This window comes from Lutra lutra, chromosome 16 (assembly GCF_902655055.1).
Source record: "Lutra lutra chromosome 16, mLutLut1.2, whole genome shotgun sequence".
NCBI lineage: Eukaryota > Metazoa > Chordata > Mammalia > Carnivora > Mustelidae > Lutra > Lutra lutra.
In genome coordinates this window covers 19408613-19432221 of record NC_062293.1, presented here as the reverse complement: position 1 = coordinate 19432221, position 23609 = coordinate 19408613, and the positions used below count along the sequence as shown (strand labels likewise).

Here is a 23609-nt window from a genome sequence, read left to right as displayed (position 1 = left end):
CCAGGGCCATCTCTTGCAAAGAGGTGACCCCTCCCAGCCTCACAGACTAACTTTTATAGAGCAAAGGCCATGTTGTCGAGCCTGGCCACACACAGGTGGCCAATTGAATTACAATTCACTCTATAGTAGTTATGTGAACTAGCCTATCACTCTCGTCAGAATTGGTGCCCAAAAGGCAGGGCCCACATTCTTGGGTGGTTAGGGAGGTGCTTTCCTGATTGGATGTCTCCATCTGGCTTGGTTCATCCTTGTATTCTGGGCTCTGTTACCTCCCCCTGACCTGACATGTTCTGGTATATGGGCTCTGTTATCAGGGGCTGGTCAGTCATATTTTACTGGTTTCCCAGACTTGTTTCTAAGTAAGTTCCTCTGGGGGGGCAGGGTCAATCTAAGTTTACTGCATAAACAACAAAATGGCTCGCTCTGGCTAAGCAGGCCCTTACAGGCTCAGGTCATGATCCCAGGGTCCTGGGATCGAGCCCTGCATCCGGCTTTCTACTTGGCAGAGAGCCTGCTTCCCTTCTGTCTGTCTCTCTGCCTACTTGTGATCTCTGTCAAATAAATAAATAAATAATCTTAAAAAAAAAAAAAAAAAAAGGAATCAAACCGACCATCAAACAGACCGGTCAGGGCCACCCCTTACAGAGAGGGCAACCCCTCCCTGCCTCACAGACTAACTTTTATACAAAGTACCCCTCAGGGAACTTACTTAAAAACAAGTCCCAGAAACCAGCGGCAGGTAACAAAGCCCAAATACAAGGGTGGGTCAGGCCAGGTGGAGGTATCCAATCAGTGGGGGCGCATACTGTCTCCTAGCTACCAAGGAGTATGGGCCTGGCCCATACTTTTGGGCCCCCATTCTGACCAAGGTGATAGGCTAGTTCAAATATCTACTATAGGGTAAATTGTAATTCAGTTGGTCACTTATGTGTGACCTAGCAGGAATGCGCAGCTTTCTCTGTGTTACAATCTCATTGGCCACCTGTGCGTGGCCAGGCCCAACCACATGGCCTTTGCCCTTAAAAGCTAGTCTGTAAGGCAGAGGGTTGTTGCCTCTTTGCAAGAGACGGCCCTGGCCAGTCAGTTTGATTCTCGATGCTTGGCACGAAATAAAGCTTTGCTAGACCTTCGCTTTGTATCAGTCTCGCTCCTTTGACCATGGACCCAACAATAAGTAACACCTTTTCTTTGGGATCTTTGAAAGATCAAAAGAACATGTGTGGTTAAGGGAAGAGGGTGGGAGGATGGGGAAACTGGGTGATGGACATTAAGGAGGGCAAGTGATGGAATTGAGTAAGGACAGATGGGACTAGGTAGGGAGACTTAGATAGGGGCCATGTGATTGGCTCACAGAAATCTCAAAAATGTGGAGGCCTGGGGAAACCAGAGATAAGGGAACAAACCTGACCTCCCTGCCCTAGGTGTGTGGGATGGGTGTCTTTTTTATGATAATCACCTGTGACCAACAAAGAATAACCAGACCATAAAATGGAAGTAAGCCATTGAAAGTGTTATCACTAATATCAATAGAGATGTTGCAAGGATTTTGGTTCTCTTTCTATAAAAGAGGAATCCTAGGGGCCCTCATTGGCAAGCTTGTGGGGACCCATCTCACCCTTGCAGGCTCATTCTGTATCTTCAGTTAGTAGACTTCTGTCCCTTTATTCACTCTCCTTTGTCCTCAAAATACATTCGTTGGCTCAATGAGACAAGAACCTAGCTCTTATCAGAATGACATGAATCCAGGATCCTGGGATGGAGCCCTGCACCGGGCTCCCAAATCAATGGGAAGCCTGCTTCTCCCTCTCCCACTCCTCGTGTTCCCTCTCTCTCACTGAGTCTCTGTCAAATAAATAAAACTTTTTTTTTAAGATAAATAAAATCTTTTTTTTTTTAAAGATTTTATTTATTTATTTGACAGACAGAGATCACAGTAGGCAGAGAGGCAGGCAGAGAGAGAGAGGAGGAAGCAGGCTCCCTGCTGAGCAGAGAGCCCGACGCGGGACTCGATCCCAGGACCCTGAGATCATGACCCGAGCCGAAGGCAGAGGCCCAACCCACTGAGCCACCCAGGCGCCCAAGATAAATAAAATCTTAAGAAAAAAAAGTGGACAAAACAGAGATCCCTGCTCTAGGGCTTATGCGCTATTGAGCTAAAAAAGACAATATAAACTCATGTTTAGGTGTCCAGGGATACGCTGCTACGGAATAAAAGAAAGGCAGGTAAGGGAGAACCCGGGGCCCTGGGTGGAGGAGGGAAGGTGAAGGTCAGGATTACAGGCAGGCTGTTCATAGTCTCCCTTTGGAGATGAGGAGGCTACAGAGAAGTGACTCGCCCGAGCTAGTTTCCCTGCCTTTGGTTCTCTCGGATACAGTCTATAGCAAACCTGTCTCCTTATCCCCAGTAATGATGTGCAATACTTTCTCATCTCCCAACTCCCAGTTTAGAGATAAGGGATGGAAGGGGGAGGGTGAATCGAGGAGGCCAAGGTACACAGTAGGTCCCACCGGGTACTGGGAGCCAACGCTCTCAGGGGCTGCACGGGTCGCGGCTTCCGGCCTGTCTGCGGGCAGGACTCCTGTGTCACTCTGGGCAACACTTCATCTCCTCGTGGGCTGGACACACAAGCATCACGTCTCCTTGGTGCCCTTTCTAGGCCCTGCGCTCGGCTTCCCAGGCCCAGCCAGCCTCTTCCACGAAACCCATGGTCTCGGGTGAGTTGCTTCACCTGTCTGCCTCAACTGCCCCATGCCTGGGCAAACGTGGCAGGTTAGAGATGAAGAAAGCGCTGAGCCCAGGTGTGAGCCCAAACGAGGAATGTTTTGTTTGTCTTTTATCGTGTCCCTTGCTCCATCTAACCCTAACCCTAACCCAGAACCCATATTCTCGACGACTGACACCAAGGTCACCTCATTAGCTCCATCTGCGTTCTCTAAATCCCATCAAGGAGGAATGAAGGCCACCACTTCTCCACTGGGGAAAGTGAGGCTCAGGAGGTTAGGGAGTGTGCCCAAGGGCCCTGCGGAAGGGTCAGGGTGGCCACCCTATCAGGGCCCAGTCGCGGAGCCCCGCCTTGTCTCTGGAGCCCTTCCCAGGTGGCCACAGCCGGGAGTTCTCCGCTGGTTCCCAGCCGCGCGGACCCAGCCAGCCCGCCGCAGGGTCCTACAGTGATGCCCCGACGAGTTTCCCGGAAACTCGGACCACTCTGCCCCAGCCCCGTCCTCCCCGGGCACAATCCCACTTCCCCGGGTCTTCCCCTCACGCCAGCAAGCGCTTTCCATCAAAGCGGAGCTCTGCTTCCACCGGGATTCGTCTCCCGCGCGGCCACGCCTCCGTGCGCGGAAGGGGCGGGGCATTCAAATTGGAAATGGCGATCGGCGCGAGCGACAAAGCGCCGACAGAAGCACCATTTCTGTTTTCAGGTGTAGAGAATGGACAGGTGTGCGGCCGAGCGTCCTGTCCGACGGCGGCCATAGCGCTGTCGGAGAGGGGAGGGAAGCGAGGCGTGGGGTGGGCGCGCCGGGGCTCGCCGTGAGTGCAATATGGATGGCGACTTGGCGGTGACGGCGAGGGAGGGGTGCGTGGTATCGCTTCTCGGCCTTTTGGCTAAGATCAAGTGTAGTATCTGTTCTTATCAGTTTAATATCTGATACGTCCTCTATCCGAGGACAATATATTAAATGGATTTTTGGAACAGGGAGATGGAATAGGAGCTTGCTCCGTCCACTCCACGCATCGACCTGGTATTGCAGTACTTCCAGGAACGGTGCACCCCCTCCGGGGTAATTTTTCTGGTGGTCAATGGCAGACTTGTTAGCAACTATCTGGGCGTACTTCTATTCGGTATCATTTTGTTGTTCTTTTTCATTTCTGGTTGAGAGTCTAAAGCATTAGTTCTTCTGATGAGGGGTGTCCTACTGGAAACTCTCTTTTTAGTTGTTCATGTAAGGCACTTACTTTCTGTTCTTAAGATGAACTTAGAGAAGATTGTACTTCTTTCTAGGTATTGGAGGACAAACAGCCAGGCTGTGTTTGCTTATCATCTATCTTTTCTCTTTTTTTGTGTGTGGCTTTTAACTAGTTTATTGTGGTAAGTCGACCTTCTTTTCTAAGTGACATGTATAGACCTATGAGTGCAGGCAAGCGAACTGTCCTTGTCTTAACTGTCCTTTTTTATCTTCTGCACGGAGGCAAAAAGTTTCTCCAGGAGACCCTGAACATCACCTTCCCTGCTCCTTTCTTTTCCTTCTCCCCAGTTCCTGGCTGGTATGAGTAAGTTTGGGATTGGAACCCTAAATTAGGTTCCGCGGTGGGGGTGTGACGACGGGGTGATGACAACCACAAGGAGGGAGGGTGGGGGAGGAAACTACCACTGTTACAGCTTAGGGTTTATCCACAGTTCAAGAAATATTTGATGAGGGGCACTTGGGTGGCACAGTCTTTAAGCGTCTGCATTCCACTCAGGTCATGATTGTCATGATCCTGGGGCCCTGGGATCAAGCCCTGCATCAGGCTCCCTGCTTGGTGCGAATCTTCTCTCCCTCTCCCACTCTACTCACTTGTATTCCCTTTCTAGCTATGTGTCTGTCTCTCAGATAAATAAATGAAATCTTAAAAAAAGAAAGGACATATTTATTGAATGCCTGCTATGTGCCAAGACCCGATGACAGGGGTGCCCCCTACCCCCAGACAGACAGGCCTCCAGCCCCGAGAGAACTTATGGTCTCCAGTAGAGAAAATGGAGCAAAAAATCGGCGTGGGTCCAGGATGGTTTCCTGACCTGAGATTTCTACAAACCTTGCAAAGGATTTCTTCTCATGAGTTGTGCACACTCCTTTGCCACCAGAGGGTTCCCTCGACTGACTGATGCAAGGCATCTGTTTCCGATTCTCTATCCACTGATTGAATGAGATATCCTAGGAACTGATACCAAACAGTTGAGCACGGAACAGAAAATGAGCAAAGGATAGAGAGTCCCCGGGGCGGGGGAGGGGAGAGAGAAAAACACAGATAGAGGCTGACATCTGTCCCCCGGGACACATCCAACCCCACCACCACCCGTGGCCTGGGCCGCCTGCTCCTGGCACGGGCCCTAGGGTCAATCCATTCCCCTGTTGCATCCCCCTGATCCGGCAGGATATCCTGGGGGGTGGAGGGGGCAGGTACCTCAGAGGCCATCAAGAGACCCGCACACTCCCCTGGCGGTCCCACCCCACCCCACCCCTGACCACAGAGGGAGGTAAACCCTACAGTTTAAACAGCATGATGTTCAGGAGGTCCTGTTGTCGTCCCCGCGCAGGGACATCCCCTCCGAAGCCCAGAAAACTGCTTCCTCTTTATACCCGAGTCAACTGAGAGAGAAGGAAGCCCAGGGCCCAGCGGGCCTCTTTGCGTTGTGGAAGGGACACATTCCACACACCTAGTCACCCCATCTGGGCTCACACTGCGTGACTGGGAAGACCCTCAGCTCAGGCTGGCCTGGAGCAGAAGAGGGCCTTCAAACCCTTTGAGGGGAGCAGGGCAGTGGGGGCAGCTCTGCGGTTTGGGCCACGGGGTCTGGTGGACCCCATCGTGCTGATGACAGTGGGCGGGTCCCTGAAGGAAAGACATGTTGTGTGGAGTTGATGGGAGCCCCGGCGGGGAAGGATCACAGTGCGGGCTCTACCTGCGGGTTCTGGAGCAGGCCGCTGGGCCACCGATGCCAGAGACTCTGCCTTCTGAAAAGCGGCTCCTGGCACACTGCTGGGCCTTTGGGGAGACGGCTGTTTCCCGGGGAACCACGGATACCGGGGCAGGGCAGGCTCCCAGCAGCGGCAGGCCATCCTGAGATAAACGTGGGGTATCAGGGTGGAGGGGACACTGGGCGGCCGACAGACCCAATGACTCCACCGGCCTTTGTTGGCTACCCCAGACCCGGCACGGTGGGCATGTGAATGGGGGGAAGCCCACAAGGGTGTCCGTGGAGGTCCCATACCGGCCAGCATCCTTCGGGGGCCCTCGGTCCTGAGCTCGGTGGGGGTACTGGGGCCGGGCCATTTCTACCGTGGGCATGTGGGGCTCCTCTAGCCAGCCGGCTTTGTTTCCAGAAACCTCTCATTAAGGGCCCTGCCTTTGTCAGGTGCCATGGGGCTTGGGGCTCTCCCAGCCCACACCTGCCTCCTTCCTCTGTCTTTCAAAGCATTAGCCACCCCCGCATCCCTCCCCCGCAAAGAACCTCTTGTGCTCCTCACTCTGTCCAGCAACATCTTCCCAGAGGACCCAACTGCCACCTAGGACTCAGACCCCAGTGGGCAACTTTACCAAACATTTGACTATGTAATGCTCATGTCTGTCCAATGGAAGGAAGGAAGGAAGGAAGGAAGGAAGGAAGGAAGGAAGGAGAGAAACAGAAGGAAAGGAAGGGAGGGAGGGAAGAAGGGAGGAAGAAAATGACGAACAAAACTGGGAACAAATATTTGCCAGTCTACCGGGAGGCGGGGTTCATCTCCAAATTACACAGGAGACCCCGGAATGGGGTCAGAAGAAAAAGCAAAGAGGAAAGACCGACTGGATAAAACATGAGTAAAGATCATGCAGTTCAGGGGAAGGATCATCAATGTGGCTTTTCACATACGGAGATGCAAAGATGAGCAAGGACGGACAAAGAGAGAAATGCGTAGGACAACGGTCCCGAGATAGAATCGATCACCTGTGAGTTCGGCAAAAATCCAAGAGTCTGATGAGCTACTAGGTACGCCAGGCCCTAAAAACAGATGTCGCTGGAGAGAGAACGCTCAGTCCCCGCCCCAGATCTTTGGCTGCGGTGAGGGTAGCAGGGACCACCACGAGGGTGCGACACCTTGCTGGAGGCACATGGCTCTCGGTGAGGGTGGAACCCCGTTCCGTGGGTGTGGACCTCTGTGGGCTCTGGGGCACGGCCGGGAGGGGGTTCTCACTCCGGATGCCCTGGGGTCCGTGAACGCGCAAGAGGCCAACGCGTGCACTAGAAGGCGAAGAAAGCGTCTTTCCCCGGAGGGGCAGTGCAAGCGCCTGAAGGTCAAAATACCTGGGAACCCATCCGGTGACTCCTGAAGACCCCGGAACCAAGCAGAGGGGTCTTGTGTGGGCAAGGTGGGAAGAGCCCTCACCAGAAGCCTGCGCCAGGGGCTGGGTAAGCGGGGTTGATGGCTGACCTGGTTTGAGCCTCCTCCCTTCACTCGTCCCTTCTAGGGATGTTTAGGAGCTGGGCATGGCTCTAGCTGCCAGAAAGGCATAAAAAGCAGTCCAGGTTGGATTTCCAGGGTCGGGGGGCGGGGCGCTGGGGTGGAGGGGCAGGGGCAGGTGTGGGATAGGAGGCCATCGGGGACCAAGCGCCTGGGGGACCTATCTTCTCCGTGCTGGTGCCAGCGACAGGAGAAAGTTAAAACGAGGCTGGGGGCCCGAGAGGGGCGCCTCTCTGGTGGGGGCGGGAAAACAGGAGGCACGAAACAGGCCCCACATTAGGTGTTACTAGGACCAGGCCTTCAGGAAGGAGATGGGGGTTGGGAGAAGTGACTGGCCCAATTACTGTCTCTCCGGAAGGGTTGGCTACTCCTGCTGGGCATTTCCACAGAGGGCCTCGGAGGCTCACCCGAGCACTTCCTGAGGACGAGTGCAAGAGAGATCTCCTCTCCACCAAGGGAGAGGGGGGCAACCCCAGGGCGGGTGAGAGTCACAGAGCCCAGAGCTCGGGCCGCTCTGGGCCGGGAGCACAAATACCGCCATCGCGTTACCCGCGTCCCCTCTGCCACGCAGATGCGTCCGAACCTGCCGCCCTCGTTAGTTAACCTCCCAGGCCCAGGTTCGGTTCTCAGGGTTTCCCTCCCATAGACTCCAGCAGCCGGCGGGGCCTGCGCTCCAGACGCGGGTGGTTTCTGGGGACAGGCCGAGGGCGGCAGGTCACCGGACCCGTTTCTTAACCTCTCGGGTCTCGGGGATCCCAGCTGGGAAGTGCGGGTGAGAAGAACTTCAGCTCGCTCCGGGGTACCCAGGGCACAACGCGGATAGCGAAGCCTGCAGGGCAGGTGCGTCCAGCGCGCGAGGGCGGTGCCATCAGGGTCCTTTCCCCGCAGGGCCACGACCCCCTGAGGAGTCCATGAGGTTGCGGTGCTGGTCTCACGGTCCTTCCGGCTAAGTACAGGCTTTGCGGGGCACCCACCGAGCACAAAAACAGACGGGGGCCGGGGAGCGGTTGGCGGGGTAGGTGTCTAGGTCGCGGAAGGCTGGAGAGGAGGTGGGTAGGGCGGAGGCCGGCTCCCGGACACAGGCACCGGCCCAGGTTCCGGCCCTTTCGCTTGGGTCGGGGGCGGGGCGGGGCATGCAAACAGCAGGTCATCCTCTAGGGGAAGAGGGCCAGGGAGCGGCAGGGGATGTGAAAACTCACCAGCAATGCGGGGGATCACTGCAACCGAAACCGCGTGTGGAGCGTCCCGCCCCGGGAGAGTGAGCCAGATAGAGGGTGACCCAGCTCCCGGGGAGTGCAATACAGACGGCGGCGCGGCGGTGGCGGCTAGGACGGGGAGGCCGGCATCGCTTTTGGACGTTTTGTCTAAGATCAAGTTTGGTATCTGTCTTATTAGTTTATTTCTTTTTTTAATTATTTTTTTTTAAGATTTTATTTATTTGACAGAGAGCACAAGTAGGCAGAGAGGCAGGCAGAGAGAGAGGGGCGGGGCCGTGGCGGAGCCGGGGGGCGGGGGAGCAGGCTCCCTGCCCGCGCAGAAAGCCTGATGCGGAACTCAATCCCAGGATCCTGGGATCACGACCTGAGCCACCCAGGTGCCCTGTTCTTATCAGTTTAATATCTGATACGTCCTCTATCCGAGGACAACATATGGGCAGATTTTTGGTGCGAGGAGCTGGAATAGGAGTTTGCTCCCACACTCCACACGTGGACCGTGTCATTGCAGCACTTCGAGGAACCAACCTTCAGGGGGTAATGACTATGGTGTAAAAAGCCGACTGGGACAGGTGTGTCTTTTCCTCAGCGTGTTTTTCTTTTTGAGTTTCTTGAGTTTGTTAATCTCAGTGACGTTTCATTTCGCACCTAGGGTCCTGGCGCGTGGGTGTTTTCAGCAGCACAGATTTGGGGTGGCGAGGTGTAGCAACTGTGGCATAGGTATGCAGAGCCTGAACCTCCTGCCCCCGTGGCACCGCCCTTGGTTGATCTGTGTGCGGTGGGCCATCAGGATCGGTTTCTCCACGTGTTTGCTGCCTCTTCTCCAAGTGCTTTCCCGGCTTTCTCCTGGTCCCCTTCTGCCCTGAGGTGGGCTCGGGCCAAGGGTGCGGAGGAGCCGTTTTTGGTAGAACTAGGTAACGTCCTTGCACGTTGTGCATTTTCCCGAGCACTCCAATCTAGAGGACTCCAATCTGGCTCCTTCAGGAAGCTCTCCACTGGCTCTGCGGGGCCCCCCTAACCGTCCGGAACAAAGAACAGGCAGCTGAGGTGGTGGGTACAAAGGGCTTTCCCGGGAGGAAGGAAAATTTGTTATTCCAGATCTGTGGCCGCTGTCTATCCACCCTGGTGGCACTCCAGAATCTCTGGGGTTTCTCGTTTCAATCAGACGTATGCCCCAGGACCGCCATACAGCAATGGAATTCGAGTCTCCTGGGGGGCCGGGGCGGAGCCTGTGGACCTCCAAGGCCATGGGCAGGAAGCACTCCTGGGAGCATCTGGGAAGATGCCCCTGAGTCAGCTTCTGAACCAGGCATTCCCTGTGACATGACGGTGTTGGGCGGGCTCCAGGCACGGGTCCCTTCCCGACAGTCCCGGGACTGGCTTTGTGTTCAGCACACCCCTAGGCACTCAGAAACAGTGTACCGATGAGGAAATGAGGGATTCCCCGGTCTTGACACAGACAGGAGACCAACCCAGTCCGGTCGGAAGCCTTTGGACCCATATCCCGGAATCTCTGAGAGCCCGTGAGACGGAGCTGCCTTGCCCTGCTGCCTTCCCCAAACTCGTTGTCCAGATTGTTTTCGGTGTGGAGACTGACGCCCCCCCCCCCCCAACCACGAGGCTATGAAAAGATCTATAGCTTACATAATGAGGCTTTCCAGGGAGAGCCAGGTGGCTCCTAGGCCAATTCAAAAAGGGCTTGAGAGCAAGGGGAGGAGACTGGGTTTGGTTGTGTTTATGGCGGTGAGTGGAGGGCCTGGGGTAAGGGCACCTTACAGATACCAGGGGTACCTTCTGTGATCCTGCCTTCCATTGGATCAGAGTCTGATGTAATAAGGAGGGTTCCAGCCAGAGTGGGGTGGGGGTGGGGGCTTCCTGTTGGAAGGTGCACCTTTGGCCCGAGTTGGGGATATGAATGAGTCTGTGAAGGAAGGGACACGGGGGTGGGTGAGGGTGGCGATTATGATAGCAAAGAGGCCCATCAGAAGTAATCGTCCCCTGGACAGTCTGAGGCCCAGATCCTAACTTCAGGTGGCTGGGCAGGTCAGCTGGATCAAAACCCTCCCCTCCTTCCCTTATTGCCCCCCGCCCCCGCCCACTTCCAGTGGGCGACCAGAGAAGAATTAGGCATACACAAGTCAGCTGCAAGAGATTGGGAGCAGGGGACAACAGTCGAAAAGGATCTGCTGCGCACGAGCACCTCCACAGTCCTCCCTTTTATTGGATAGAAACAATAGCCAACAGAAGGACCGATGAAGGTCAAACGTCTTGCAGACGAGCAAGGAGGAGGATAAAGTTTATAGTTAACCAAGCACATTCAAAGGACTCATCTAACTAACAACGGGTGCTTCAGGGAAGAGAAAGGAGCGGTAACGGAGGAAGGGAAGCAGGCGGTTTTCGTTCCACCCTGAGCTGACGGGGTGTTCCCGAGGTGCTCGGCTTCCTGAAGGCAGGCGGCCTCCCCCGCCCTGACCCAGCCGGGCATCCTCAGCTGCCCAGCTTCACGGTCGTATATCGTCCTTCTCCCCAAAGACTGTTGCCGGTATATGTATTTCTTTTCTTTTCTTTCTTTTTAAAAGATTTTATTTATTTATTTGACAGAGAGAGATCACAAGTAGGCAGAGAGGCAGGGAGAGAAAGAGAGAGAGGGAGGGAAGCAGGCTCCCCGCCGAGCAGAGAGCCCGACGCAGACTCGATCCCAGGACCCCGAGATCACGACCCGAGCCGAAGGCAGCGGCCCAACCCACTGAGCCACCCAGGCACCCAGTATGTGTATTTCTTAAGGCCATATCTAAATGTGCTTGGCAACTAGTAAAATCCTCCAGGGCTTACAGTTTAAGTAACAAATTGTTCCGAGGGCAGCAGCACCCCCCAGCCACTCTTGCCTCAGACTGCAACTGTCCCGGTTCCCCCCTCCTGTCGACGTGCCCTGAAATTCTGCCTTTAAGCCCCCCTGAGGTGTCAGGCAGCCCTTCCTGCTTCAGCTGGCTTTGTGTTCCACCGCACCTTCTCATTTATTGACTAGGCATCGCGTACTCCTGTTAGTGACACCCAGCTCCATGGGAGAGGCCTTGGGCCTCAAGGGGGTCATGGCCAGGTGGGAGCCACGAGCATGTGTTCATCTCTCACAGTCCCCTGTGCATGGAAACCTGGGGTTCTGGACATTTGGGCAAATGTCTTATCCGGGTCCTGAGCCGGATGATCCCTGCTTGGGGTCGGGGAGGAGAAAGGAAGGGCATCTGGCTTCGCTCTACTCCCAGGACCAAGCAATGCCCTGGTGGGTGGTGTCGCAAGTGGTAAAGGTCTGTTGGTTGAGCCGGAGCCCGTGGTGATGGCAGGAGGCCTAGAGTCTCCTGCACTGGGACACGGACCCCAGCTCAGTGGCTTGCAGTTATAACCTGCTGGGCAGACCCGTTTCCCCAGGTAAGAAAAGACAAGAGGTTATCCCCGGGCGCCCTGCTCTGTCTGAGGGTCTGTCCACACTATAGTGCCTGCTGCTCCACGAAGGGGCATCCATTCTCCTGAGAAGGAGTCTCCATACAAGTGACCCGACAGTCCCCCGCACCCCCCCCCCCACCATGAATGCCTAGAGGGCAGGAATGAGATCACAGTCTCTTCTCAGTGCTGGGCTCCCTGATGGGTGCCCAGCCATCATCTGCATGGACACCACGGGTCAATCCCGTGGACTCGGAGAATTGAAGGTGGTCAGGTTCTGTGTGTTGTTGGTTGTTGTTGTTCTTTTTCTTCTTTTTTAAATTAAGCTCTTGGCCCAATGTAGGGCTTGAACTCATGACCCTGAGATCAAGAGTCCCCATGCTCGGGATGCCTGGGTGGTTCAGGTTGGTTAATGCCGCTGCCTTCAGCTCAGGTCATGATCCCAGGGTCCTGGGATCGAGCCCCGCATCGGGCTCCTTGCTCAGTGGGGAGGCCTGCTTCTCTCTCTGCCTCTGCCTCTGCCTGCAGCTCTGCCTGCTTGTGTTCCCCCGCTGGCGCTCGCCTCTCTCTCTCTCTCTCTCTCTCTCTCTGACAAATAAATAAATAAATACAATATTTTAAAAAAAAAAAAAAAGTCGAATGCTCTACTGATGGCCAGACAAGAACCTCTGCTCTGGTTTGTTGCTCTGTTCTGTTTTTTTAGATTTTGTTTTTTATTTGAGAGAGAGAGAGAGAGCACATACGCACACCCAGGCGCCACCAGAGAAATTATTGTTAAGGTCATGGTGAAGTCCTTTCTAACTTGCACTCAACAAACGGATTGAAGGGGCGCCTGGGTGGCTCAGTGGGTTAAAGCCTCTGCCTTGGGCTCAGGTCATGATCTCAGGGTCTGGGATCGAGCCCCGAATCCGGCTCTCTGCTCAGCGGTCAGCCTGCTTCCTCCTCCTCTCTCTGCCTGCCTCTCTGCCTACTTGTGATCTCTGTGTCAAATAAATAAAATCTTTAAAATAAAAATAAAAAGTAAACGGATGAAGAGCATGATCTGAATAACGACTTTTTGTAAGTGTCTTTATTTAGCAATCTCTACTCACTCCGTGGGGCTCGAACCCAGGACCCGGAGATCAAAGACGCCCCCCCCCCCCCCCCCCGCCCACCCCATAACTTTCCGTGGCACCTTAAGCACCTGGAATCGTCAGCGAGGCCCAAAGACCGCTCTCCGACAGAAGAAATATTCAAGACTTAGAGGACAGACGGAGGGCCAGCCCCCTTAATTGTAAATGACAGATCAAGCGCCACCAATTCACCTAGCCAGAAAGGGCCGAAGTGCCTGAACCGAGCGTTCCGAGAGCACAGCAACGTGGCGCTCACACCCAGGAGGAAGACTCTTCGGCCCGACCTGGAGAGGCGCACATCCAAACGGCGCCGAGTACCATTTTCACCACCCACAAGGAAAGGTCGTCCCCTCGCGCCCCCCGCCCCGCCAGCCATCCGAACTCCGTGGCCACGCGGAGTTGCTGGCGAGCCTGGGGAGGGAGGTGGCGCCCCGAGAAGGTCCGCCGGACTTCTAGGCACTCTCGCAGCGAGAGTGGCGGGGACCACGCCGCCGCCGCCGCCGCCGCCCGCACGGCGAGGGCACCGGGGCACGGGGCCGGCCTCCGCAGAGCGCAGTTGGCCGGTACTGGGGTCCGTGCGTGTCGCTCCGAGCAAAGTCGGCGGGCCGCAAGTGACGGCCGAGGCAGCGGGAATTGTTCCGTTGCACGGGTGTCATCCGGGACATCCCGTTCTGGGGTCAGAACCGGCCGGGGCCCTGGCCGGAGGACACGGACGCGAGCGGAGAGCAGTGGCGAGCGGGGAGGGGGGTGGGGGTGTGCTGGCTGGAGAGGCCGTCGCCGTCGCGACGCGCCGGGCAGCGGCTGAGCGTGCGGGAGCAAGACCCTCAGGCACGGAACCGCGGGTGGAGTAGTACGCGGTCCGTGCTGGGGGCGGGGCGAGCGAAAAAGGGACCCAAAGTAAGGTCTGGCCTTCACGGGCTCCCGGGAGCGCCCAGAGCGGCGGCCCCGTCAGCCGTCCCTCCGCGGCCGCCGCCCCTCGCCCCGCGTCTCGGCGCCCGACGCGCGCGTGGCGGGCTCGCGGCTCGCGGCTCGCGGAGGCGGACGGGAGGGCGGAGCCGGGCCGCGGCGGCCGCGCCTCCTCGGGAGCTGAAGGCGGGCCATGCAGATTCCGAGAGGCCTGCTGGGCGAGGGAGGGCCGCGGCCGCCGGGGATACGGGATTTCTGGTTGGGAGGGAGGGAGAAGGAAGCCTCTGCCCAGAAGCGTCTGGTGATGTGGGTGGGACCGTGGACGGCGCAGAGGCAGTCAGGCGAGGATGTGAGGGTCTGGGCTGTCACCGTGAGTTGAATATGGCAGATGGGAGGACGGTGCGGGCGGGGGCGGCGTGGGGGTATCGCTTCTCGGCCTTTTGGCTAGATCAAGTGTAGTATCTGTTCTTATCAGTTTAATATCTGATACGTCTCTATCCGAGGACAATATATTAATGGGTTTTTGGAGCAGGGAGCTGGAATAGGAGCTTGCTCCGTCCACTCCACGCATCGACCTGGTATTGCAGTACTTCCAGGAACGGTGCAACCTTCCCCACGAAATGGTGAACGGAAGAGGTGTTCTAGTATGGTAGTTTTTGTTTTTTTTTGTCTGTTCTTTCTTGGTGTTTGGATGCCTTTGTTTTCCTTTTTTTTTTTTTTGGCTATGATTTCGTCCCGTTCTCAGTGACTCTTTTCCCCTTTACTGTTTTGGTTTTCTTTTGTAACTCCTCTTTGGGTCTTTTTCTCCAGCCTCATTTTAGGTCTTTCATTGCTTCTGTCTTTTTTGTACAGCTTTTTGTTTTTGTTTTTGTTTTGTTTTTTTCTTTTTGCTTTCTCTGGAAGATATATGCCTTCCTACCCTCTCTCTATGGGTGGCAGTTTCTTTTTCTCCGCTCCTTATACCCTTGGCTTTGGATTTCCACATTATTGTCCCTTACAGCCCGCTGCCTTTTTTTTTGCCTCCTGTCATCTGCCCTGACACACTCGTGTCCTTCCCAGTGATCTCAACAGCCACAATGTCGTTCGCCTGGCTGCCTGGCCTCTGTCCGAGTTCTCCCACCCTGGACCTGGTCAATGACCAATGAAGGCTACAGCCGCGTCCACATCCCTTATCCACACCGCCCATACCCCTTCTTCCTCCCTCGACCTCCCTCTGCCCTTCGGTAACCACCTTTCCGTGTCCCTTCACCCCCCAGCCAACCTCCCCATTCCCCAGCCACCACCCCCCCAATTCCCCAATGTCCTCCCATCCCTCCTGACAGAGATTAATTTCCCTGCAGGTACCCTCTGTCCCCTTACACATCCTTGGTGCCACCTGTGCCTCGGGTCCTCGGCAGAAAGCGTCCCCACCGGGCTCATGGGGCTCGCCCCAGCTCTTTCAGGCCAGGGAAAACTAGGCACCGTCAGCGTTTGCTACCGGCCATCCAGAGGCCCTTAGAGGAAAGGTAAAAATAAAGCATCGTGGGAAACGGTGGGAATGGAAACGTAGCACCCCTACACGTTCCAACCGTTGTTTCGTCCTTTCCAGGTTCTCCACGTCTAAATACCTGCATCCTGGGACACGCTCCCAGCAATCTGCCAGGGTGACCTCTCATCGGCTGTCCCACCCGGCCGGCCTGTGGGATACTGCGTCCGGACCTGCGACCCATCCCCAGCAGGTCTGGCTCACCACTCCTTCCGGTTCTTCTTGCGCTTGCCTTGTCAAAATGTAACAGTCGAAGACATTTTTTGGTGACCCTTGCCGAACTGCAGATTCGGGAGTCAGGGAACATTCATCGGGGAATGTCGTCATCTTGCAGACCTGCGATGGGAGCTGTCCCTCCACGAATGGTCTCACCGACACGGGTTCCTCTGGCCGTGTTCTCGACTGCATTCCACAGAGGCAACGTGGAGCCCGCGGGGATGGTGTCTCCCATTCTGGGGGGGGGGGGTCTGCCTTCAGGAAGGAGGACTGGGTACTTTTTGTTACGGCAAGGAGAAAAGGGGAGGACGGTGGGTGCCGCGGCACGACGTGTTCCGAGACCGCTGCAGCGCTCTCCCCTCTGGGAGATGCCTTCATTCCTCCATTTCCAGGTCCTTGTAGACGGTTTGGTCCTAGCCGCGGAGGGAGGAATAAGGGCAGGCAGGCAGAAGTAACGCCTGGGCTGACGACCCAGCAGACGGAGTCGAGACGCAGGGAAAGTTAAGGTCGCTGAGACCCGCGGCGTGTCTTCGGTTTTGAGAGAAGGAAAAGCGGCCGCGGAAGCTGGCCCTGCCGCTCACGGCTAGGCCAGGGTGGTCTCCGGTTGGCCGTGGACCGTTGGCTGCGAGGGCGGCCGCCTTAGAAAGAGAACAGCCAGTGATTTTACTGGCCAGAAGAGTCTGTTCGGGGATGGCGGAGGCATCGCAGTCAGGGACGTGCAAGCTACGGGGAGCCACCAGAAAGTCTGAAGAGGCAATGGGGAGGTCAGGTTTTTTGCTTTGTTTGTTTTTTTTTTCCTTTCCTTCCTTCCTTCCTTCTTCCTTCCTTCCTTCCTTCCTTCCTTCCTTCCGTCACTGGAAAGTCAGCTTCAATTTCGATTCACGGAGGACATTGGGGAGGCTTGCTTTGAACAGAAGTTCACGGGAGAAGAGCGAGACTTTGAGGTTGTGGCGGTTTCCCATTCAAAGGCGGGCGGTGGTTAGTGCCTTGCTGCTGGGGCAAGAGGGGCTCTAGCTTCCTTTTCCTTACAGGCAGGCGATGACCTTCCCTGCTCCAGAAGGTTCTCCCTTGTCAGAATAACGTTCATCTTCCTTCTTCCTGCTGGTTAGGCAGGAGTGGTGCGGGCTTGAGAGCTCCCCTTCCAGGCCTTCCCGAGGCCAGCGTCAGCGAGACGTCCTTCCTTTGCGACATCAGCGTGGGGCCAGGCCGCTCTGGGACCGTGGCGAGTCAAGACGGGAGCGAGGCCCACCCGGTGGGGGTCACGCGGGAAAGGAGACAACAAACAAGAACGTTGTCCGAACAACAGAAAGGACCAAACACGTCCCCGTACCCTGGCTAGCGGGAGTAACTGCTGCGGGACCGACCGGCAGCTTTGGCTTCGCTCTGGTATTCCTTTCTCCTGGGTAAGATTTATTCAGCTTCCCAATCACTGAATTCCCCTGACTGCCCGAAAGCATCTGTGGGGCAGCGGGAGATCTTTTCCCTTCTCCTCTTCGAGGTTCTTGGGGGCGGGGTGGGGTGGGCAGGGTGGCTGGGGCTTTGTGACCAAAGACAGATTCACCAGAGAAAAGCAAACCGAAGTGGATTCGTGCGTATATCTCACAAACACACGGGAGAAGCGGAGGGCTGAGGAACTCTGTGCGGTGGCTAGAACTTGGCCTTATATAGCCCCGTAACCCAAAACGAACAGGAAAAAAGAAAGAAAGAAAGGAAGGAAGGAAGGAAGAAGCAATAAATTTTCAGAGAAGTGACAAGACAGAGGAGAAGGGCTTAGAGTTAAGTCTAGGGGGGGCGAACGGTAGGAAGGTAAATATAAGGGGTGGGGGCGGGGGGATCGCGGAAGATAAGGGCCTGCCGGTAGAGTCTGTTAGGTAGAGTCCTCTGGGTCCAGTCTCCCGGGCCAAGAAGGAGCCGGGGTTGTCAGTGGTTCGCTTCTGTACACATTCACGTCCCGCTTTGAGGCAGGTGGGAAGACGGCAGAGTTCTTCCTTCTGTCTGTTTCAGCTCAAAAGCAATCTCTGTGTCTTGTCTGCTAAAGTGGCGTATTGGGGTGCGGGGCTGGGGGGAGGTCAGCAAACGCGGCTGCCCATCCCGTCCCTGCCTTACAGCGTCCCGCGGGCTCACATCCCGTCCGTGCTAAGCCGTTCCGGACACCCTCGCCCCGAAGCGCGTCCCCTCTCACTTTCGCAACAAGCGATGGCCGGGTTGGTTTCGTGACGGGTGTGTTCCTGGTGGTCTTTGGCTGGATGGTGTTGACACGTTGTTAAGAGGGTCCACCGGAGGACCCCTGTGGTAACTGCAATATGGAATGAGTTTTCTGTCGAAGAAGCAAGAGTTTTCTCTCTTTCTCGTTCCGGACCTCGGAAGGGCCTCATGACCACGGTTTTATGCGACGGTGATAAACGACCTTTTCCCAACGACAGCTCAGCCCCTCGAGGTCCTGGAAACCCGGCTTCCGAAATCCCTTCGAGACTTAACGCTCTCCCTGACCCCCTCCCAACTTGGAAGTATGCAAGGGGCCGCTCCCCGGGACCCCAGCGTGGCTCGGCTCGTTCTGCCCAGGGGCCCCGTGCCCGCGCTTTCACAGAGTCACCTTTCGGCACCCAAGACGTCTCAAGGACTCCTCCTCGGCCCTGGGCTTCGAAGGCTCACCCTCTTTCCTCCACCCTGAGGCGCCCGGACGGGCGGCTTGGAGTCCCGAGGACTTTCTCTTCTCTTCCCTTTGCTCTCCTTTCGGGGCTCCGCAAGGAGGCGGGTCTTCCTGGCCCAGAAACTTGATGCCCTCTCTCTACTGCTGTCCTTATGCAACGTGGTCTGTCCTGGGCACGGGACGGCCACCTCAGTCACCGGGACGGCTGCCGTCTTAAGACTCCCGTGGGAGGTTTCCTCCTGATGGATCTGAGGTGATCCCGGTCACATCCCCGGTCCGGCCGCTTGCGGCGGAAACCGGTACCCGATGGCGTGCAAACCCTCCCGGGGGCTCTTTCCTCGGGCAGTTAGTTCCCTGTTAGGACTAGTCGGGTTGGCGTGTCGCTTAGGTCCCGGTGGATGTCTGTCTTTACTGTTTTCCTTCAGTGTCCTCGACGAACTCCGTAAGCTACGGAATCGGTAATTTCCTCCTGTAAAACTCTCGGGCGTTCTCCATGGGTTAAAGACAGCAAGTTCTTCAAGGCAGGGTAAAGTAAGGCGTGACCTTCACAGCACAACCTTCGAGGCCCGGTGTTTCGGTCCCTGCGCCGGGCCCGTCTGTAGCCTAGGATGCAGTGGGGGAGCGGGGGGTACGGTAGCCTCCCTCCTCCAGGGGCCCTGAGCGGCGGCGGCGGCGGTCACAGCGATTTGATCTTTCGGGGGACGCCCCGGGTCGCTCTGACACCAGGGACCTCGGATCTATCCTGCGTGGGACGGTGCCCGGCAGTCGGGTTGCGTGGGGGTGCGGATCGTCTAGGTGATGGACCTTCTCGTGTCTTCAGTTCCCAAGGACTCTCCCTTGGGGTGCCTTTCAACCCACCGGAAACCATTGGGATTGCAAAACTTAGGGAAGGACTGAGCCCCTGTAACACTGCATGGGTTGGGTGGGATCCATCGGTTCGAGGTCCTCTGCGGGAAACGGGTCAGATGGTCCCAGGGGACCTTCGCGGCTCTACACCAGGACCCCCGACCTAAGGGCCTTTTGGGGAATGTGTTCGCCTGAAGGGGTCGGCTGGCAAAACTCCCCTCCTGCCCTATGGATGATAATTACCTAGCCAGGCCTCCTCCGGATAAAGCCAGGCGGCTGGAGGAAACATAGCGGGCCCCCCGCCCCCCAGCAAAGGGGACTCTTGTCTCTCACTGTTCCTCCTTCTCGTGGATGTGGGGACTAGACTTCTCCCTCGCTCATTTCCCGGGTTATCCGGCTGTAACTGGAGCCAACGGCGGTTGGTCTCCCTCGGGCCGGGGGCCGGAAGGAATGTTCCGGAGCAGCCGCCGAAACTTGCTTCGGGGAGACTCCCCGTCTTCGCTGGCCCGGCGGGGACTGCCTAGTCCCCCTCGTTGGCGGGAGAACACGGCATCTGCTCCTCTGTTGGGGTCCATGAGCTCTGGAACCGGGAACCCTTTCTTCTGCCCTCTGGCGGCCGTCTGCTCTCCTGTCTCCTCGCTCCTGCTGGAGACTCGTTGGGTGCAGCGGGCCTGACTGGCTTCTGCATGGCCCTAGTCCTACCAGGGCTGGCTCCTCCTCCCCTCGCCGTTAGGGAACAAAGGAGAGCGCCCACCCCCACCTCCACCTGGATCCCGACCCCCAACCCCGCCCGCTCCAGATGATCTCCCCGCCAGTTGGCCAACCGTGAGTTCGATGGAACCTGTGCTCCTTGTAACAGGAGACCGTGGGAGACATTGGTTGTTTTACCAAGGCTTTGACTGGGAGGTCGTATCTGAGAGACCCATACAGCCTCAGCTAGGAGCAGACGGCTCTCCGGGACTAAGGCTGCCTTTACGGAACCCGGAGCCGTAGAACTACCCCTCGGAAACCTTGGCCTCGTACCTCGCTTACGGAGTTCCCAGCCGCCTCGCGAGGTGAGGGAAGAAGGACGTCAAGTCCTGGCAGGTGCGGGAACCTCGGGATGCCCTGGGGACCCCGTGAAGAGGAATCTGGCCAAATCGACAGGCACGACAGGCACGTCGGAGGGCAAGTCCTCGGCTTGGCTCCTGGCCTGGAGGGGCTACTAAGAGTTCAACCGAGGGACTCCTCATCAAAGTTCCAGCCAAGCCGATTCAAAGAGATCTGTATGATCGATCGTTATTCTTGCTGAGCGTGTGTGAACGGTTAGGCCAAGGTTGTTAAAACCGGACTTGTTTCTCAAGTGCTTGAAATACGTCCAGTGGCCCTCTCTGATGAAAAGGGCGGGTTGTTTCAGAGAGAAAAATTACGTTTCAGGAGCACACCTTTGTGGATGGTAAATTCTCGATCCGATTGTGTTTAAATGTTTGTTGTTCCCCTAAGCCAGACCCCTTGAGGTGAACGTCGGAGAAAGTACCGCGATAACGCGTGCGGACGGACGGAAAGCTCGTGCTTTCCGTGCTGTCGGGGATAGTCACGGGATCCCGTGGGCCCGTGATGACGTAACCGGCTGGAGAATGGGATCGATTCCCCAACAACTGCCTAACTCAGCGAGCAGCTCGACCCATTCTATGTGGCTGGGATGACAGAACCGTTCCCTAAAAGCCGGAGCGCACCCGACTCTGTAGGGGTGACGGTGGGCTCGTGGAGGTAATGGCTGGGTTGGATGGTGCCCTTGGGGATGCCCTCGTCTCTTGGCAAGTCTTCTCCGGCTTGCCAGTGATTCCTTATAATTAGGACACCGTTAGGGCCGGACCTCAGACATAAAGGGCTCCTCGACGGTTTCACCCCTCCTAGCCCTGTTGTTCCTAGAAGCCCCGCCTGCCGAGGTCCAGTTGCAAGGCAGGGCCTCAGCCAAGCACGCCAACAGCCCTCCCGGTAGAGCGGAGCCTCGAAGTTCCCCACGGGACAGTCCCTGACTGTGATGACTTCACATCAGGTCCCGAGTGTCTCAGAGACCAAAGGCCACCGATGGACGATGGGAGGCAGACTTAACGACGTACCAGGTTATGCGTATAGATGTGCCTGAGCTGATTCTTGAAACCGGTGAGACTTTCGGCCCAGCTTCCCTTAGGCCCGGACCTGAGCACCGTGCTTCTAGAGAGCGCAGCTGTTCAGAGGTTACCGGTCTTCCGGCCGACCAGGTTTAAAAGATGCCCCTGTTGGGGCGCCTGGGTGGCTCAGTGGGTTAATGCCGCTGCCTTCGGCTCAGGTCATGATCCCAGGGTTCTGGGATCGAGCCCCGCATCGGGCTCCCTGCTCCACAGGGAGCCTGCTTCCTCCTCTCTCTCGCCTGCCTCTCTGCCTACTTGTGATCTCTGTCTGTCAAATTAAAAAAAAAAAAAAAAAGATGCCCCTGTTGAAGGCACCGGTGACGGTTGGTTTACCGATGGCAACCGTTTGCTGTCTACACCGGAAGCAGTTTCATGAGAAGCTGGGTGCATGTGCCACAGTGCTCACTGGTGCTTGGCAGTTGCCCAAGCCTTGCAAGTTCGTACTCACACTGACTCCGAATATGCTTCCCTGGTCCTACGTGCCGTGGGAGCAATTTGGAAGAGAAGGGGATTGTTATCAAGCCCGAACTCCCCAATCAAATAGGGGCCCGAGATTATCACTCTCCTTGACCGACTGGGCCGCCCAGGTGCCTCCTTGAAATTATTACTCTTCTCGAGGCTGTACACCTGCCTAAGGAAGGAGCCGGAATTCACCCAAAGGACATCAAGGGATAGGACCTTAGAATCTGAGGGAAACAGCCCACTGGACCGTGCGGCGAAGCGGGCAGCACGGAATAGACAGAGGCGGAGTCTTTTATCCGTCTTCCCTCCAGTGGAGTCCCTGCGTGCAGCCCGTTCAGGCGAAGAAATGCGTGGGCCTGGCTTGTTAATAATGAAGGAAAACACCTTTATACCCCAGGATAACCCATGGGACGTAATACAGGATTCACACCAGGCTACTGATTTGGGTAGGAGAGGCCACGGAGGTGACAAAAACTCTAAGAAAAATTGTCCGTAGATCTGGACTCCCTCCGTGTCTACAGAGGGACCACGGACTGCCTTCTAGGACACAGATTCAAAAGTTGGCCCTCCGAAACGGAGTAGGCCTTGATACTTTGGCTGCAGTTTAAAGGAGCCCGGCGTCAGGACCCGATGGCTAGTCTAGAGTCTAGCTCGTGTCCAAGGCTTCCCCCAGGCTGGACAGGCCACGGTGCTGTGGGTTTTGGCCAGCATGAAAACCATCAAACCCAGGCAACCTTCCCAACTAGAAACAGCGGTGAACACGTTCTGCGTCTCATCGGTATGACCGCCGAACACCCATTCTCGTTCCCTCTTTGGCACCAGACGATGTCGTTTGGCACACGGAAGCTCTTAAGAAGTACACGGTGAATGGGGCACCCGAGTGGCTCAGTGGGTTAAAGCCTCTGCCTCCGGCTCAGGTCATGATCCCAGGGTCCTGGGATGGAGCCCCGCATCGGGCTCTCTGCTCAGTGGGGAGCCTGTCCTCCTCTCTGTCTCTGCCTGCCTCTCTGCCTACTTGTGATCTGTCTGTCAAATAAATAAATAAAATCTTAAAAAAAAAAAAACAAAGAAGTACACGGTGAAGGCCCTAAATGATGACCCCACACGGCATTTCTCTGTTAAAAAACTAACACAGCACAAGTGCTTAAAACAGGTTTACAAGCTTTGCGCAGTGGCAGTATCGTAGCCAGTGAGGTTTATCCGAGGCGCGATTATTGCTAATTGAAAACAGGTGTACACAGTAGCATGACGTTAGGTGTTTTAACTAACGTGTGCTGAGCAGAACGACAAAACGCTGTGTAGACGTTCCGGGTTATCGCAGGGTGTTTGGGGTGTCTTGACGTGAGTACTCACATTGGCGCTTTCAACGATCCCTCTCTTTCCTCTAGTGATTGGTTAAATTCCTGGACTGGCAAAGGATTTTTGTCAACTACGAGAGGACTCTTATTCGAGCTTCTTTTTCTTTCGGTTACACTAACGTCGTTTGGCTGTTTTCTCCCATCTCTCTCCAGCTGGCGTCGAGGCCCCTTGACCGCCGGAACTTCAGGCCAGCGGAGGAGCCTTCCCACTTCGGAAGATCTCCACACGCAGTCTCCCTTGGATTCAGCTGCCTCTGCCTTTTGTAACTCCCGTTACCTGTATGAGCCCTAGGTAGGGACATCTCTATGCCCCCGTCCAGCAGGAAGAAGTCACAGAAGAGGAGACCTTCCGCCCTCAAAACTGTAAAGATTTATTGGGTCAAAACTGTTCACGGGGGGGGGGGGGGGGGGGGGGATGATGTGGGAAACAAAGGCAGAAGAAGAATTATTAAAGTTCCCTGCTACCTACAGCCCGTTGGCAAGTCCTGGAAACAGGCAGAGTGACTTTCCCCTAGGGACTCAACGGCCT

The 23609-nt window shown here is 56.2% G+C and overlaps 1 long non-coding RNA gene, 3 other non-coding genes and 1 pseudogene across 4 annotated transcripts; all 5 read left to right on the top strand.

Moving 5' to 3' along the window:
* The first annotated feature begins 313 nt into the window (after positions 1-313).
* On the top strand, positions 314-23600 carry LOC125087753 (uncharacterized). Its single transcript, XR_007123508.1, has 4 exons — positions 314-324; positions 10782-10786; positions 16884-17014; positions 23234-23600. It is a non-coding gene; the product is annotated as an uncharacterized LOC125087753 (long non-coding RNA).
* On the top strand, positions 3588-3778 carry LOC125088277 (U2 spliceosomal RNA). Its single transcript, XR_007123672.1, has one exon. It is a non-coding gene; the product is annotated as a U2 spliceosomal RNA (small nuclear RNA).
* Positions 8777-8950, top strand: LOC125088292 (uncharacterized; annotated as a pseudogene).
* On the top strand, positions 14295-14482 carry LOC125088286 (U2 spliceosomal RNA). The gene has a single exon (XR_007123681.1). It is a non-coding gene; the product is annotated as a U2 spliceosomal RNA (small nuclear RNA).
* Positions 22883-23017, top strand: LOC125088305 (U4 spliceosomal RNA). The gene has a single exon (XR_007123690.1). It is a non-coding gene; the product is annotated as a U4 spliceosomal RNA (small nuclear RNA).
* Positions 23601-23609: the final 9 nt, after the last annotated feature.